The sequence below is a fragment of the Canis lupus genome, chromosome 9 (assembly GCF_048164855.1).
Source record: "Canis lupus baileyi chromosome 9, mCanLup2.hap1, whole genome shotgun sequence".
Classification (NCBI taxonomy): Eukaryota; Metazoa; Chordata; class Mammalia; order Carnivora; family Canidae; genus Canis; species Canis lupus.
The window spans coordinates 71,265,047-71,278,856 of NC_132846.1; the positions used below are offsets into that span (position 1 = coordinate 71,265,047).

At 47.8% G+C, this 13,810-nt stretch overlaps 1 long non-coding RNA gene across 2 annotated transcripts in view; it reads right to left on the reverse strand.

Annotated features, from left to right (window-relative positions):
- Positions 1–10,270: 10,270 nt before the first annotated feature.
- LOC140640493 (uncharacterized) overlaps positions 10,271–13,810 on the reverse strand; it is a 28,455-nt gene continuing 24,915 nt past the window's right edge. The window contains exons 4-5 of one of the 2 annotated variants that reach the window (XR_012037248.1): positions 11,368–12,118; positions 10,271–11,149 (exon numbers count right to left, since the gene is read on the reverse strand). This is a non-coding gene — a long non-coding RNA (uncharacterized lncRNA). Of the gene's footprint in view, positions 12,119–13,810 lie in introns of both variants that reach the window. The other variant, XR_012037247.1, reaches the window with a different exon arrangement.

Sequence of the window (13,810 nt, forward strand, 5' to 3'; positions counted from 1 at the left end):
AGATATATTAAGATTAATTCACCTGTTTCTTTTTACTTTGTCAATGTGGCTACTAGAACATTTTAAGTTACATATGCGGCTCTCATTCTACTTCTGTTGGATGGTGTGGGTCTAGAGAGTTCTAAGGTCTTTTGTTTTTTTTTTGTTTTGTTTTGTTTTGTTTCTAAGGTCTTTTGATGTGAGTGTTGTATGAGCTATGCTACTCCTCTCCGCCCCCCCCCCCCCCCCCGCCACACACACACACAATAAGAAGAATCTTGATCTTGTTTGCTGGTTTTCTGATGAGTTAAGTAAGTGTGATATTACGGTGGGAAGGACCAGGCAGCCGGGATGCAGCAGGGCCATGAATGAAACTTTAAGAGGTTCTTGCCTAGACGGGAAAGGGGAGAGGCTCCTTGCCTTTCTCTCTTCTGGGTCTTCCCTGGGAAGGCAAGGGGGAGGGGCTGGGCATACCAGTAAGGGCTGGTGCAGAGAGAAGCATCCAGTTCTGGGGAGTCTGTGGCCCCCAGCAGCCCCCAACTCTTCTCATGGAGGGGCGGAGGGTGTCCAATGGCTTAACCTTCCAGAGAGGTTTTCCTGAGGAGGCACTTCCTTCCTATGTTCTAGAGCAGGGCCCTGTCTACCCACAGTCTGGCCAGTGCCAGCCTCACAGGGGCTGGAGGTCACGGCCTCTCAGCCTCAAGGTTCATTCATCCCAAGGTAGGCTGGTGGCACAGCTTGATAGATGCATGTCTCCAGGTCCCAGGAACCCAAGGGTGGTTTGGGGAAGTGGAGCTGCCTCTGGAGAAAAGCCTAGTTCAGGGGTCAGGGCACCTCGGTGCACAGAGGTACCTCAGTGAAACAAGACTGGCTGGGGACAGGGTCCAGGGAGAGAGTGTGAGTGGAGGGCCTCCCCTAGCAGGAAGCTAATCAAGCTCTTCCCGGGCTCAAAGCAGACCCCTCTGGCCAAGCCAACATGCAAACCAGGGGCTGGACAACTTTGCACACATGCTGGCTATGATTTGTCCTTTCCATGCAAAGTTACCGTGAGATTTTGGTCCTCCCCATCTTTCACCCAGTGGCCACTCCTGGGGAGCATCCCTCAGCTTCCAGAATGCCTGCCCCCGACCCCTCCTCAGCTGGCCTGCAAAAAGTCGCTGTGCCAATTAGGAAGGGACACCCCTGGATGGTTGTGGGGCTCGGATGCAGAAGGAGCATGGCTGGGTGTCAGCCCTACACAGCGCCCACTGGTGCACAGCCCACCACGCTCTTTGCCATCTGCTCTTCGCGTGTTCGACTGTGGGCCCTGCCCTGGCAGCGATGGGTCTGCTGTGCTCACCGCTGGCTCCGCAGGCACTCAGCAAAGCACGTTGCATGGCAGGGCCCAGGGGATGACTCAGCAGGAATGGGACGGTGCGGGTGTCCCCGGAGGGGCCAGCCCGGGAGACGCTGCTGTGTGGCAGGGTCCAGAGCACACTGCTGGACGTGGGCAGAGCTGAGACAAGCGACCATTTAGAGACAAATAAATTAGAGACTATGCAGAGCTGCCATGACAAGCACCACAAACTGAGTGCTGTTAGGGGCTGAACAGCGCCCCCCCCCCCCCGGCCCCTAGGACCTCAGACGGTGACTCTTTCTGGAGATGGGGCCTATAAAGAGGTGAGCAAGGCTGAATGAGGTCACGTAGGTGGGCCCCGATCCAACAGGACTGGGGTCCCTTTAGGAAGACGAGATCTGACACACACAGAGACACAGCCCTCTGCAAGCCAAAGAGAGAGGCCTTGGGAGGCACCAGCCCTGCCAGCGCCTTGATCAATCCCAGACCATTAGCCTCTGGGACTGTGGGAAAACAAATGTTGCTTCAGCCACGTGGTCAATGGTATTCTGTGATGGCAGCACCAGCAAACTAGCACCGTGGCTTCCAATAATGATGTATTGCCTCAGAGGTCTGGGGGTGGGAACTCCTAAATCCAGGTGCAGGCAGGGCCGCCTCCAGGCCTCCCTCCCAGCGTCTAGTAGTTGTTTGGCTTGTGGCAGCTCCATGCAGTCTGCATGTGGCATCCTCTCTGAGTGGGTATCTGTGTGCTGGTAGACACTGGTCGTATTACAGTAGCACCCACCATTGTGACCCCCTCTTAACTTACATATGTCTGTAGAGACCTTATTTGCAATAAGATCACATCCTGAGATGCTGGGGGTTAGGACTTTAGCACATGAATCTAGGATGGAGGACACAACTCAGCCTGTTATGAATTAACTTGTGTCCCCCCCAAAATTCATATGTTGAATCCCAAACCCCCACTGTGACTATATTTGGAGTTTGGGCCTTTAGAGAAAAATGAGGTCATAGGGTGGAGCCCTAATCCTATAAGGTTGGTGTCCTTCTAAAAAAAAAAAAGAAAAAACACCAGAGATCTCTTTCTTCATGCACACACACATAGAGAAAGGTAAGGACACAGCAGGAGGGCAGTGTCTCCAAGCCAGGAAGAGTGTTCTCTCCAGAAACCCTCCCTGTCAGCACCTCAGTCTCAGACTTCTGGCCTCCAGATGGTGAGAAAATCAAATTCTGTCGTTGAAGTCAGCCAGTCTGTAGTGTTTTGTTACAGCAGACTGAGCAGATTAAGACACACACCATAACAGAGTCTTGTCCAGCAGATAGTTAGTTGCCAGTGACAGAAACTCAGATTAAAATCACTTTAAACAAAAAGAAAATGTCTTAGGTCAATGACAGAGCAGTCCAAGATCTGGGTGCCCCAAGACCCAGGATTTCTTCTGGCTCTTTCTTTTTCTCTTCTGCATCTGCGTCTCCTGGCTCCTCTTTCCTCATGCAGGTTCTGCCCTGGGGTAAGTCTCCTCAGCAGCAGCTTTGCGGAGGGGAAGCACCTCCTGTAGAGGGTCAGGCCACGCTGCTGAGGGGTTTAGAGGCCAGGCCAATGGGCTGGCAGAGGGGCAGGGTTGTCCTCTCAGAACACAGAGGCTGACCGTAAAATGCAGAGTTCAAAAAATAAAGAAGTAAGTAAATAAATAAATAAATAAATAATCCAGAGTTCATATTGCTATTGATGATCGAATAAATAAATGTGACAAAAGAGACAAATCTCCCATGCAGAAAAATTCAAAATAATTTGTATTTTGAATACAATAATTTGGCAGATACCCCACCCTCAAGGAGCACGACTTCCCACTCAAATGGGGGCGGCAAGTGACTTCCTTCCAAAGATAACAGTGTGGATGCAGGGAGGTAATGTAGTTTTTGTCAGGAGAAACCTGACACACGTCATCTCAGCCAAGGGCCCAAGGTCAGCATCGACAGTGATGCATCATGTTGATAGGACGTCCCTTGAAATGATGTGATGAAAGTAAAACTTGACTTCTGTGCTCTCCTCCCCAAAATCCCATAACCCCAGCGTAATCACAAGAAAGACATCAGACAAAACCCAGTCGGGGGACATCTTAGAAAACATTCAACGAGTAGTTCTCAAAATGTCAAGGTCATAAAAACAAGGAAAATCTAAAAAACTGTCACAGCCAAGAAGAGCCTACGGAGATGTGAGGGCTAAATGTAATGTGATTCTTGGAGCAGAAGGACAATAGGGAACAACTAAGGGAATCTGAATCACGTATGGAATTTGGTCGATAAGAGTATGGCAGTAGAGATTCAATAATTGTGACAAGTGCACCATATCACAACAGCCAGGGACGCCCTGTGGAGCGTATAGGAACTCTCTGTGCTATCTTCATAATAATTCTGTAGCTGTAAAAGGGTCCTCAGGTAAAAGGCTTATGTAAAACTAAATAAAATCAGGACCAGGTCCTGTGATGGTTACTTTCACGTCAACTTGACTGGCCACATTAAAATTATTTCTGGGTGCATCCAAGAGGGTGTTTCGGGATGAGATTAGCACTTGAATCCGTGGACTCGGTGTAGTGGATGGAGCGCTCTCCCCATTGTGCATGGGCACTGATGCAGCTGGGCACAGTGAGCCCCTAGATTCTTTTTTTTTTTAAGATTGTATTTATTCATTCATGAGAGACACACAGAGAGAGGCAGAGACATAGGCAGAGGGAGAAGCAGGCTCCATGCAGGGAGCCCAACATGGGACCTGACCCAGGACTCCAGGATCATGCCCCAGGCCGAAGGCAGGCACTAAACCGCTGAGCCACCCAGGCATCCCCGAGCCCCTAGATTCTGATGAGTTTTCTGTACCAGTGGAAAGGGTCTCCCCAACCAACAATGGTATCGCCTCTCCACCCAAAGATGTATGGGACTCTCCACCTCCATCTGGGGGGATGAGCCCTGTATTGTCCGAGAATGTCGTAACCATCCCCCCTCAGCAGGTGTCATGCAGGACCATGCTGATTCTCAGGAGCCACCTCCCCAACCCCCCATCTTTGCTTCTTGACTTTCAACTAAGCTCTAGCTCCCCCAGGTGAGATTTAAAATGTGATTCACAAGGAGGTGTGTTACATCCCAAGACAACTGCCTGAATTTTCTAATTTGTACAGATGGAAATATGGGGAACACGTGTGGGAATGGACCCTAAGGGTGTGGGATACGGGGAAAGGAACAAAAAGTTGGTCAAGCCCAATATTCTGACATGTGTTCACTAAGCAGAGCTTTTGCATTTAATGTTGCAGCCGGGGATGTTAGGAGGGGCTCCCGTGCCTTGGCTGATTAAGGGGCTGAAACACAAGCCCGAAAGTGGCCCAGTGTGGGTAAACCAGACTGTGCTTTGCTCTAATGTGCGGAAAGGGCTCAAAGGTCCCGAAAGATGGGGCAGTTGGAATGGATTGATCATTTAAGATCTACTCGCCCCCACTGGGAGTGTCCAGAAGTCACACCTCTCACTAATACTTTGAGGAATGAATTGGTTAGGGGAGCCCCTGCATCCTTACAGAGCCCTGTGATTGTCCTTGTCTGTGGGCCAGCCCTCCCAGGGGGAACTTTGGTCACTTATCAAGGAAACATAACTGCCGTGGGAGTGATGGGAACCCAGGTTGGCGGGGACCAAGTGGCGGCACACAGCTGCCAGAGACCAGGTGGGCGTGCTTACCGCAGCAGACAGCAGCGTCAAAGCAGCGATGAGAACAGTCTGACTCCGGCAGACCCAGGCTGTTGGCTAAAAGATCATGACGTTCCTGGAAGTGAAATGGAGCCTACTACATTCTTACTGGGTCTGTATAAGCAGAAAATTTCTAAGTGAACAAAGGTCTGACCTGAATCATAAAAACAGAAAGTCACAGCCCGTCAATCAAGCCCCGGTCTTGAGCTGGTTTATAGACTCAGGACCCCTTGAAGCAAGTGGGGGCCAGGGCCCCTTGAGGAAAGCCCCAGCACACTGCTGAAAATGTATCCTGTCGATCTTTCTCCCAGACTTCCTCAAAGGGACAAAGGGCCCCAAAGGGTTTTTCCCAGGGTAACTATACACCAAGGAGGCAGTGGGGGTGGGAATATCAGATCTTCGGAGGACTGCTGGATCCGGGCTCTGAATACTGATTCCAGGAGACCCAAAATGTCACTGTGGCTCACCAGTCAGAGCAGGTCAGGCAGTCCACGCACTTTTAGCTCAAGCGTGTCCCACAGTGGGTCCAGAGAGGCCCCAAGCCCACCTTGTGTTTCTTTCCCCATTTCCAGATGGCACCATTGGAATTGATACACTTGGTAGCAGGAAGACGTCCCCCTCCCCTGCCAGTGGCCCATGATCTGTCTACAAGGGCTAGCATGGTGGGAAAGACCAAGTGGAAGCCCCAGGACCACAGCTACTTGGGAAAATAGTATACCAAAAGCAATATCACATCTCTGGAGGGATGCAGAGATGAGTGCCACCAGCAAAGCCTTGAAAGATGCAGAGTGGTGACTCCCATCACTTCCCCACTCACTTCACCTATTTGGCCTGTTGCAAAGACAGATGAATCCTTTTTTTTAATATTTATTTATTTATTTATTTGAGGGAGAGAGGGGCAGAGGCAGAAGGAGAGAGAGGATCTCAAGCAGACTCCCCTCTGAGCATAGAGCCCAACATGGGGCTCGATCCCAGGACCCTGAGATCCCAACCTGAGCTGAAATCAAGAGTCGGCCACTTAACCCACTGAGCCACCCAGGTGCCCAGGACAGATGGATCCTGAGAATGACAGTTAATTATCATTGGCTTAACCAGTTCATGACTCCTGTTGCAGCCACTGCACCAGATGTACTTTCATTGCTTGAGCAAGTTAACACATCCACTGACACCTGGAATGAGCTCTTGGCCTGGGAGATGCACTTTTCTCCATCCCTATGCATAAGATCCAGCAGAATCCAGCTGCTTTCAGCTCCCGAAGCCAGCCATGCACCTTCACGGCCCCTTCCTCAGGGATGTATCGGCTCCCTCATTCTATGTCATAATTTAGTTCACAGGGATCCTGACTACTTATCCCTTCCATAGGATGTCACACTATTCCATTTTATCGATGACATTTACGGATTGGACCTATTGAGCAAAGAGCAACAACTCCTCTAGAGTTATAGGTAAGATGTCCGAGAGTGGGAAATCCAACTCTCAGGAAGCTTCTACCTCAGTGAAATTTCTAGAAGCCCAGTGGTGGTGGAAAGGGAGGTGGGTAGGGGATGGGGGTGACTGGGTGACAGGCACTGAGGGGGGCACTTGATGGGATGAGCACTGGGTGTTATGCTATATGTTGGCAAATTGAACTCCAATTAAAAAAAATTTTTTTTAAAGAAGGTAAAGGGTAAGTGGTTGCATCTGATCCCTCCTACAACCGAGAAAGAGGCACAATGCCCAGTAGGCTGCTTTGCATCTTGGAGACAACGTAGTCCTCATTTGGGTGTGTTGCTCTGGCCCATTCACAGAGTCACCCAAAAAGCTGCTAGTTTTGAGTGGTGCCCAGAGCAAGAGAAGGCTCTGCAAAGGCCCACGCTGCTGTGCCAGCTGCTCTGCCTTTTGGGCCACGTGATCCAGCAAATTCAAAGGTGCCTGACGCATCAGTGACAGATAGGGATGCTCTTTGGAGCCCTTGGCAGGCCCCTAGAGGAGAATCGAAGCACTGGCCCTTAGGATTTTGGAGCAAGGGTCTGCCATCATCCACAGATAACTATTCTTCTGCAGCAACCGATCCTGGCCTGCTATTGGGTCTTAGTAGCGACTGAACACTTGCCCATGGGCCACCATGTGCCCTGAGTCATCCACCGTGAGCTGGGTGTTATCTGACCCACCGAGCCATGGACTGCAGCACTCTATCATCAGATGGAAATAATAGGTATGTGAGCAGGTCGGAGCAGAGCCTGAAGCCACAAGGAAGTTACCTGAGGAAATGGCCAAATATCCATGGTCCCCACCCTGCCACACTGCCTCCTCTCCCAACTTGTACCCCTGACATTACTTGGAGATCCAAACAATCAGTTCACAGGGGAAGAGAAGACTTGGGGCTGGTTTATAGACGCTTCTGCACAATCTACTGGCACCCCCAGAAAGGGGACAGCTGCAGAACTACAGCCTCTCTCTGGGACATCCTGAAGAGCTGTGGGGAAGGAAATCCTCCCGGGGACAGAATGTTGAGCAGTAACCTAATCGTTCACTTTGCTTGGACGTAGAAATGTCCAGACATACAATTATATCCCAGTTCATGGGCTGGGAGACAATGGTTTGGCTTGATGGTCAGGGACTTGGATCCTCACCAAAGGATGGCCTCAGCAGAGGAGCATTTTAATAATCAAGTAGGTAGATTTTAATAATGAAATGATGGCCCCTTTCCCCAGCCACCCCTGTCGTGCCCCAACAGGCTTGTGAACAAGGTGGCCATGGTGGCAGGGATGGAGGTTATGCGTGGGCTTAGCAGCACGGACTTGCCCTCACCAAAGCTGATCTGGCTACCGTCTGGCAGAGTGCCCAATCTACCAGCAACAGAGACCAACATTGAGCCATTCATATGGCGCCATTTCCTGGGATGATCAACCAGCTGCTACCTGGTGGCGGGTTGATTACACTAGACCATTTTCCCTGTGGAAGAGGCAAAGTCTTATTCTTACTGGAAAAGATGTTTACTCTGGGTATGGATTTTCCTTCTTCGCACACCCTCCTTCTGCCAAAACTACCACCTATGGGCTTACAAAATGCCTTATCCACTGTCAAGTTGCTTCACGCATCATCGCTTCTGGTCAAGGAACTCACTTCTTAGCAAAGAAGTGCAGCAGTGGGCCTGTGTTCCTGGAACCCACTGGTCCTTCCATGTCCCCACACTGTCCTGGGGCAGCTGACTTGAGAGTGGGGTCAAATGGCCCTTTGAAGCATTAGTTATGGTGCAGCTAGGTGGCAGTACCATGCAGGGCTGGAGCAAGGTTCTCCAGAAGGTTGCATATGCTCTGGACAACATCCAAGACATGGCGTGATTTCTCCGATAGCCAGGACTCGAAGGTCCAGGAATTAAGGTGTGGAAATGGGAGTGGCACCACTCACTATTATCCCTAGTGACCCGTGAGCAAATGTTTGCCTCCTGTTCCCTCAACTTTATGTTCTGCTGGCCTAGAGATCTTACTTCCAGAAGGAAGAATGTTTCCACCAAGACACACAATGACTCCACTGACCCGGAAGTTGGGTTGGCACCCAGGAACTTTGGGCTCCTCGTGCCTTGGAAACAACAGGCAAAGAAGGCAGTTATGGTGTTGGATGGGGCAATTGATCCTGACCTCAAGGGGAAATTAGGCTACTCCTCCACAGTGGAGGTAGGGTATGGGATGCAGACATACTAAGGGCGTCTCTTAGTGTTACCATGGCCCACAGTCAGAAAACTGCAACAAGCCAATCCAGGCAAGACTACCAGTGGCCCAGACTCTTCAGGAATGAAGGTTGGGGTCACCCCACCATATAAAGAAACATGACCAGCTAAGATGCTTACTTAAGACTAAGGGAATAAGAATGGGTAGTAGAAGTAAGGCGTTACGAATACCAGCCATGACCACACGACCAGTTACAGGGACAGGGACTATAATCATCATGTATTTCCTTCTTATTTTGCTATGAATGTGTGTGTATGTGTGTGTTTTCTTTCCTCTCTTATTCCTTTATCATGTTACTTAAGATATAATGACTCTGTATCCTAGTATTTAAGAATTGCTCATTTTAGGGATGCCTGGGTGTCTCAGGGGTTGAGGGTCTGCCTTCAGTTCAGGATGTGATCCCGGAATCCCAGGATCAAGTCCCACATCAGGCTCCCTGCGAGAAGCTTGTTTCCCCCTCTGCCTGTGTCTCTGCCTCTCTCTATGTGCCTCTCATGAATAAATAAATAAAATCTTTAAAAAAAGAATTGTTCATTTTACATCACGGTATTTATGTTACAGAAAACCAAGGAGAAGAGCAAATATCACTCAAGGATATTACCTCCTCATCTGGGGATGGAGTCAGCATGTTTTCCGTTGTACACAGGATAGCTGTAACGTGTCGGCGGAATTATGACCTTGTTCATGTTTGTTCGGAGATAAGTATGGTTTAGGAGATTCAGATGGTGCCAGTTTGACAAAGGGTAGACTGGTGAAGGTGAATTTTATGGCCATGGGGTGCCCAGATTAAACGTTATTTCTGAGTGTGTCTGAGAGAGTGTTTGTGAGTAAGATTAGTATTTGAATCAGTGAACTCAGTATAGTAAATTGCTCTCTCTTATGTAGGTGCCCACCATCCGATCCACCGAGGCCCTGAATAGAACAAAAGGTGGAAGAAGGAAGAATTTTTCCCTTTTCTCTTGCCTCTCTGAGCTGAGACATCTCACCTCATCTTCTCCCGCCCTCAGACTGGGATTCGTACCACTGGCTTCCCTGGCTCTCAGGCCTTCAGAACTTCACCTTCAGCTCTCCCGGGTGTCCAGCTTGCAGACAGCAGACCATGGGATTTCTCAGCCTCCAAAACTGTGTGAACCAATTCTTCATAGTAAATCTCCCTTTATATACGTGAATATCCTATTTGGTTCCACTCCACTGGAGAATGCTGACTGATAGAGTTCCTAAAGTAATATTGGGCATTCAAGAAACATGCAAACCTCACGTCCAAATAAACTCTGGATTCTATATAGATGTAGGAGAAATATATATATATAAAAGTACTAAATGAAAATAGTGGTAAATATTTACAGAATCTTAAAAGAAAGAAGTTTTTCCTGAATATGACTCCAAAAGCAAAACCCACGAAAGCTGGCTATGAGTACCTGAAGTATATATAACCTCTGTGTGGCCGATAAGAAAAAATAATACAGATACCAATTTTTAAAAAGCAGATAATTATCTCATATTCACTGTACTCCAGGAACTGTTGTAAGCACTTTATTAAATCATCCGATCCCCGTAACAAGCCTACAAAGTGTTAACTCGACTTCCAATTACAGATGAAAAATAAAGGCTCTTGTAGGGGAAGGAATGTACCCAAAGTCACACAGTTAGGAAGCGATAGGGCAGTGTGACTGCGTGTGTGCTCTCAACCACAAAAGAAACACACACCACAGACTGGAAAACCTGAGAACATTTCTTGAACCATACACAAAAAGCAAAGATTGGTATCTTTATGACGGTAATACATATACGCACTCTTACCAACGAGAAAAAGACAAACACTTCAATAGAAAAACAGGCAAAGGAAGTAATTTAAGAAGGCAATCCACACAGGAAGTAATTCAGCCAATGCTTGTTAAAAAAAAAAAAAATTCAGCCCCCCCCCCCCCCAGTTATCAAAGAGAGGCAAATTTAAACAAGGCAGCTTTCCACTCGATTGAACTGGCTGAGATCCTAAAGAAATTGTCTCCATGGCAGAGAGCATTGCAAGTTGGGTCCTTCCAGAAACAGAGTCTGAAATGGAGTTAGTGAGCAATGGGGTATTTATTAAGGACTGGCCCTTGGATCAATACCTGTGGAAGGGAGGTGGGGGAGGCCAGGTCAGAGAAAGAAGGAAGACTTTGACACAGACATGGTGATAGCTCCCACAGGGAATGCCTGAGCTGGAATGACCCATGAGCAGTGTCCTCAGTTGGGTGGAGTTGGCTGATCTCTTTGCCCCTGCATTGATATATCACTGAAGGGAGCTGCCTGGTGGAACGGTCATGACTTTGGATGAGGTGGCTCTTTGCAGCTGAGCAATCCTTGAAGGGGCTGACAGCTGAAGGCACTCCCAGCAGCTGGGGTGACAGGTCCTTCCTGGAAGAAGAATCTGGGTGACTCATCACAAAGATACAGAAAAATCCATATTGGAAGTCCTTTCAATATGCCACCCATTTCTCCATGCTCCATGACAGAGTTTAATGGGGGCTAGACTTCTCATTCTTGTAAGACCTCCTCTACTTCTGCCCCCTACTCTCACATCCCACCATGTCTTCTCTGGAGACAACCAGGGCCTCTCCCAAAATCCCCCGTACCTAGTGCTCCACTTCTGGGAACAGCGTGTACTGTTGGGAGAGCTGATTGCTCCATTTTCTGACATTCTGCATTCTGGTTGTTAAACCATTGGTAGCTTAAAATGAGCCATCGTAGGAGTATTTATACCATGGAAATGGGAAAAGGCTGTAAGTCAGGTCAAAAGAGCATTGTTAACTGTTCAGTTCTGTTCTCCTCATGGAGCAAAACTGCCCAGGCTTTTGGACCATCCCTAGGGACCCTAATCCCCATAAGGCTCTGCCCATCTTGGAATCCAGCCCCATCCTCTATCCCTCCTCGACTACCAAAGGCCTTTACTGTGCCCCCTACACCTTAATATACACCATGAGCAAGAGAATCTCTCTCTTCTAAGTCTTCTCCATAGTCTTGCTCTGGCTGGAGCCCAGCCCTCTATGGCACCACCCTTGCTCCTCATGTTTCCTTCCAGATTACCACCCCTCCCACCTTCCCCAAACTCTCCAGCTCCTGGTTGCAACTGTCTGCTAATCCCTCTTACTTGTTCCTAGAAGATTTCCACTCCTGGCTCATTGTCACTTGTCCTAACCGCTCCTGTCCTAAATCTTGGTGATTTAACTATCTACAGAGATGACCTCTCCATTCTTGAACCTCCATGCCTCCAGTGATCTTGTCCTCCACACTTTCTTAGCCATTCTCCCCACGGTCATTCTCTAGCTGTGTGCTGTCCAGCTCAGGTGCCACAAGCTGCTTGAAACTGGTCCAAAATGAGATGTGCTGTCAGTATAAAATACAGATTTCAAGGCTTAGCATAAAATTTTTTTAAATATCTCATTAATACTTTTTAAAGGTCTTAATTAGTCTTAAGATTTTTTAAAACTTTTTTCCAGCTTTAGGGAGGTATAATTGACGAATAAGAATTGTACATATCACAGTGGATGATGTGATGTTTTAATACACGTGTGCATTGTGGGAGGATCACTACAATCAAGCTAATTAACATATCCACCACCTCATATAGCTGTGTGTGTGTGTGTGTGTGTGTGTGTGTGTGTGTGTGTGTGTGTGATGAATGAGAACATATAGGACCTACTCCTTTAGGGGCCTCTGGGTGGCTCAGTTGGTTAAGTGTCCGACTCTTGATTTTGGCTCAGGTCATGATCTCAGGGTTGTGAGATCAAGCCTCAGATCTGTCCATAAATAAAGGAGTCTGCTTAAGATTCTTTCCCTCTCTAAAATTAACAAGGCAGGAAACCACAAATGTTGGAGAGGATGTGGCGAAAGGGGAACCCTCTTGCACTGTTGGTGGGAATGTGAACTGGCGCAGCCACTCTGGAAAAATGTGTGGAGGTTCCTCAAAGAGTTTAAAATAGATCTGTCCTATGACCCAGCAATTGCCTTGCTGGGGATTTACCCCAAAGATACAGATGCAGTGAAACGGCAGGACACCTGCACCCCAATGTTTATAGCAGCAATGTCCACTGTAGCCAAACTGTGGAAGGAGCCTCGGTGTCCATCGAAAGATGAATGGATAAAGAAGATGTGGTTCATGTATACAATGGAATATTCCTCAGCTATTAGAAACGACAAATACCCACTATTTGCTTCAACATGGATGGAACTGGAGGGTATTATGCTGAATGAAATAAGTTAATTGGAGAAGGACAAACATTATATGGTCTCATTCATTTGAGGAATATAAAAAATAGTGAAAGGGAATAAAAGGGAAAGAATAAAAAATGAGTGGGAAATACCAGAAAGGGAGACAGAACATGAGAGACTCCTAACTCTGGGAAATGAACTAGGGGTGCTGGAAGGGGAGGTGGGCGGGGGATGGGGGTGACTGGGTGACGGGCACTGAGGGGGGCACTTGATAGGATGAGCACTGGGTGTTATTCTATATGTTGGCAAATTGAACACCAATAAAATATAAATTTATTTTAAAAAAGATTCTCTCCCTCTCTCTCTGTCCCTCCCCCTTCTAAAAAGAAATATCTACTCTTTTAGCACATTTCGAGTATACAATAGAGTATTATTAACTGTAGTCAAGTTGCCCCGCTGTACATCTAAGCTTTAGGCCTTACTCATCCTGCACAACTGAAACTTTGTAAACTTTGACCACCATCCCTATTTCCCTCATTCCCAGCCCCTGGCAACTACCATTCTATTCTGTCTCTATGACTTGAACTTTTTCAGGTTCCACGTATAGATGAGGTCATGCAGTATTCATTTCTGTGCCTGGCTTATTTCACTTAGCATGATGTCCTCCAGGTTCATCCACATTGTCACAAATGAGAGAATCACCTCCTTTTCTATGGCTGAATAATATTTCATTGTGTATATATATCCCATTTTCTTTACCCATTAATCCTTTCATGGACACTTAAGTAGATCTCATATGCTGGCTATCTGAATAATGCTGCAATGAACATGAAAATGTGGAAAACTCTTTGAGATACTGAATTCATT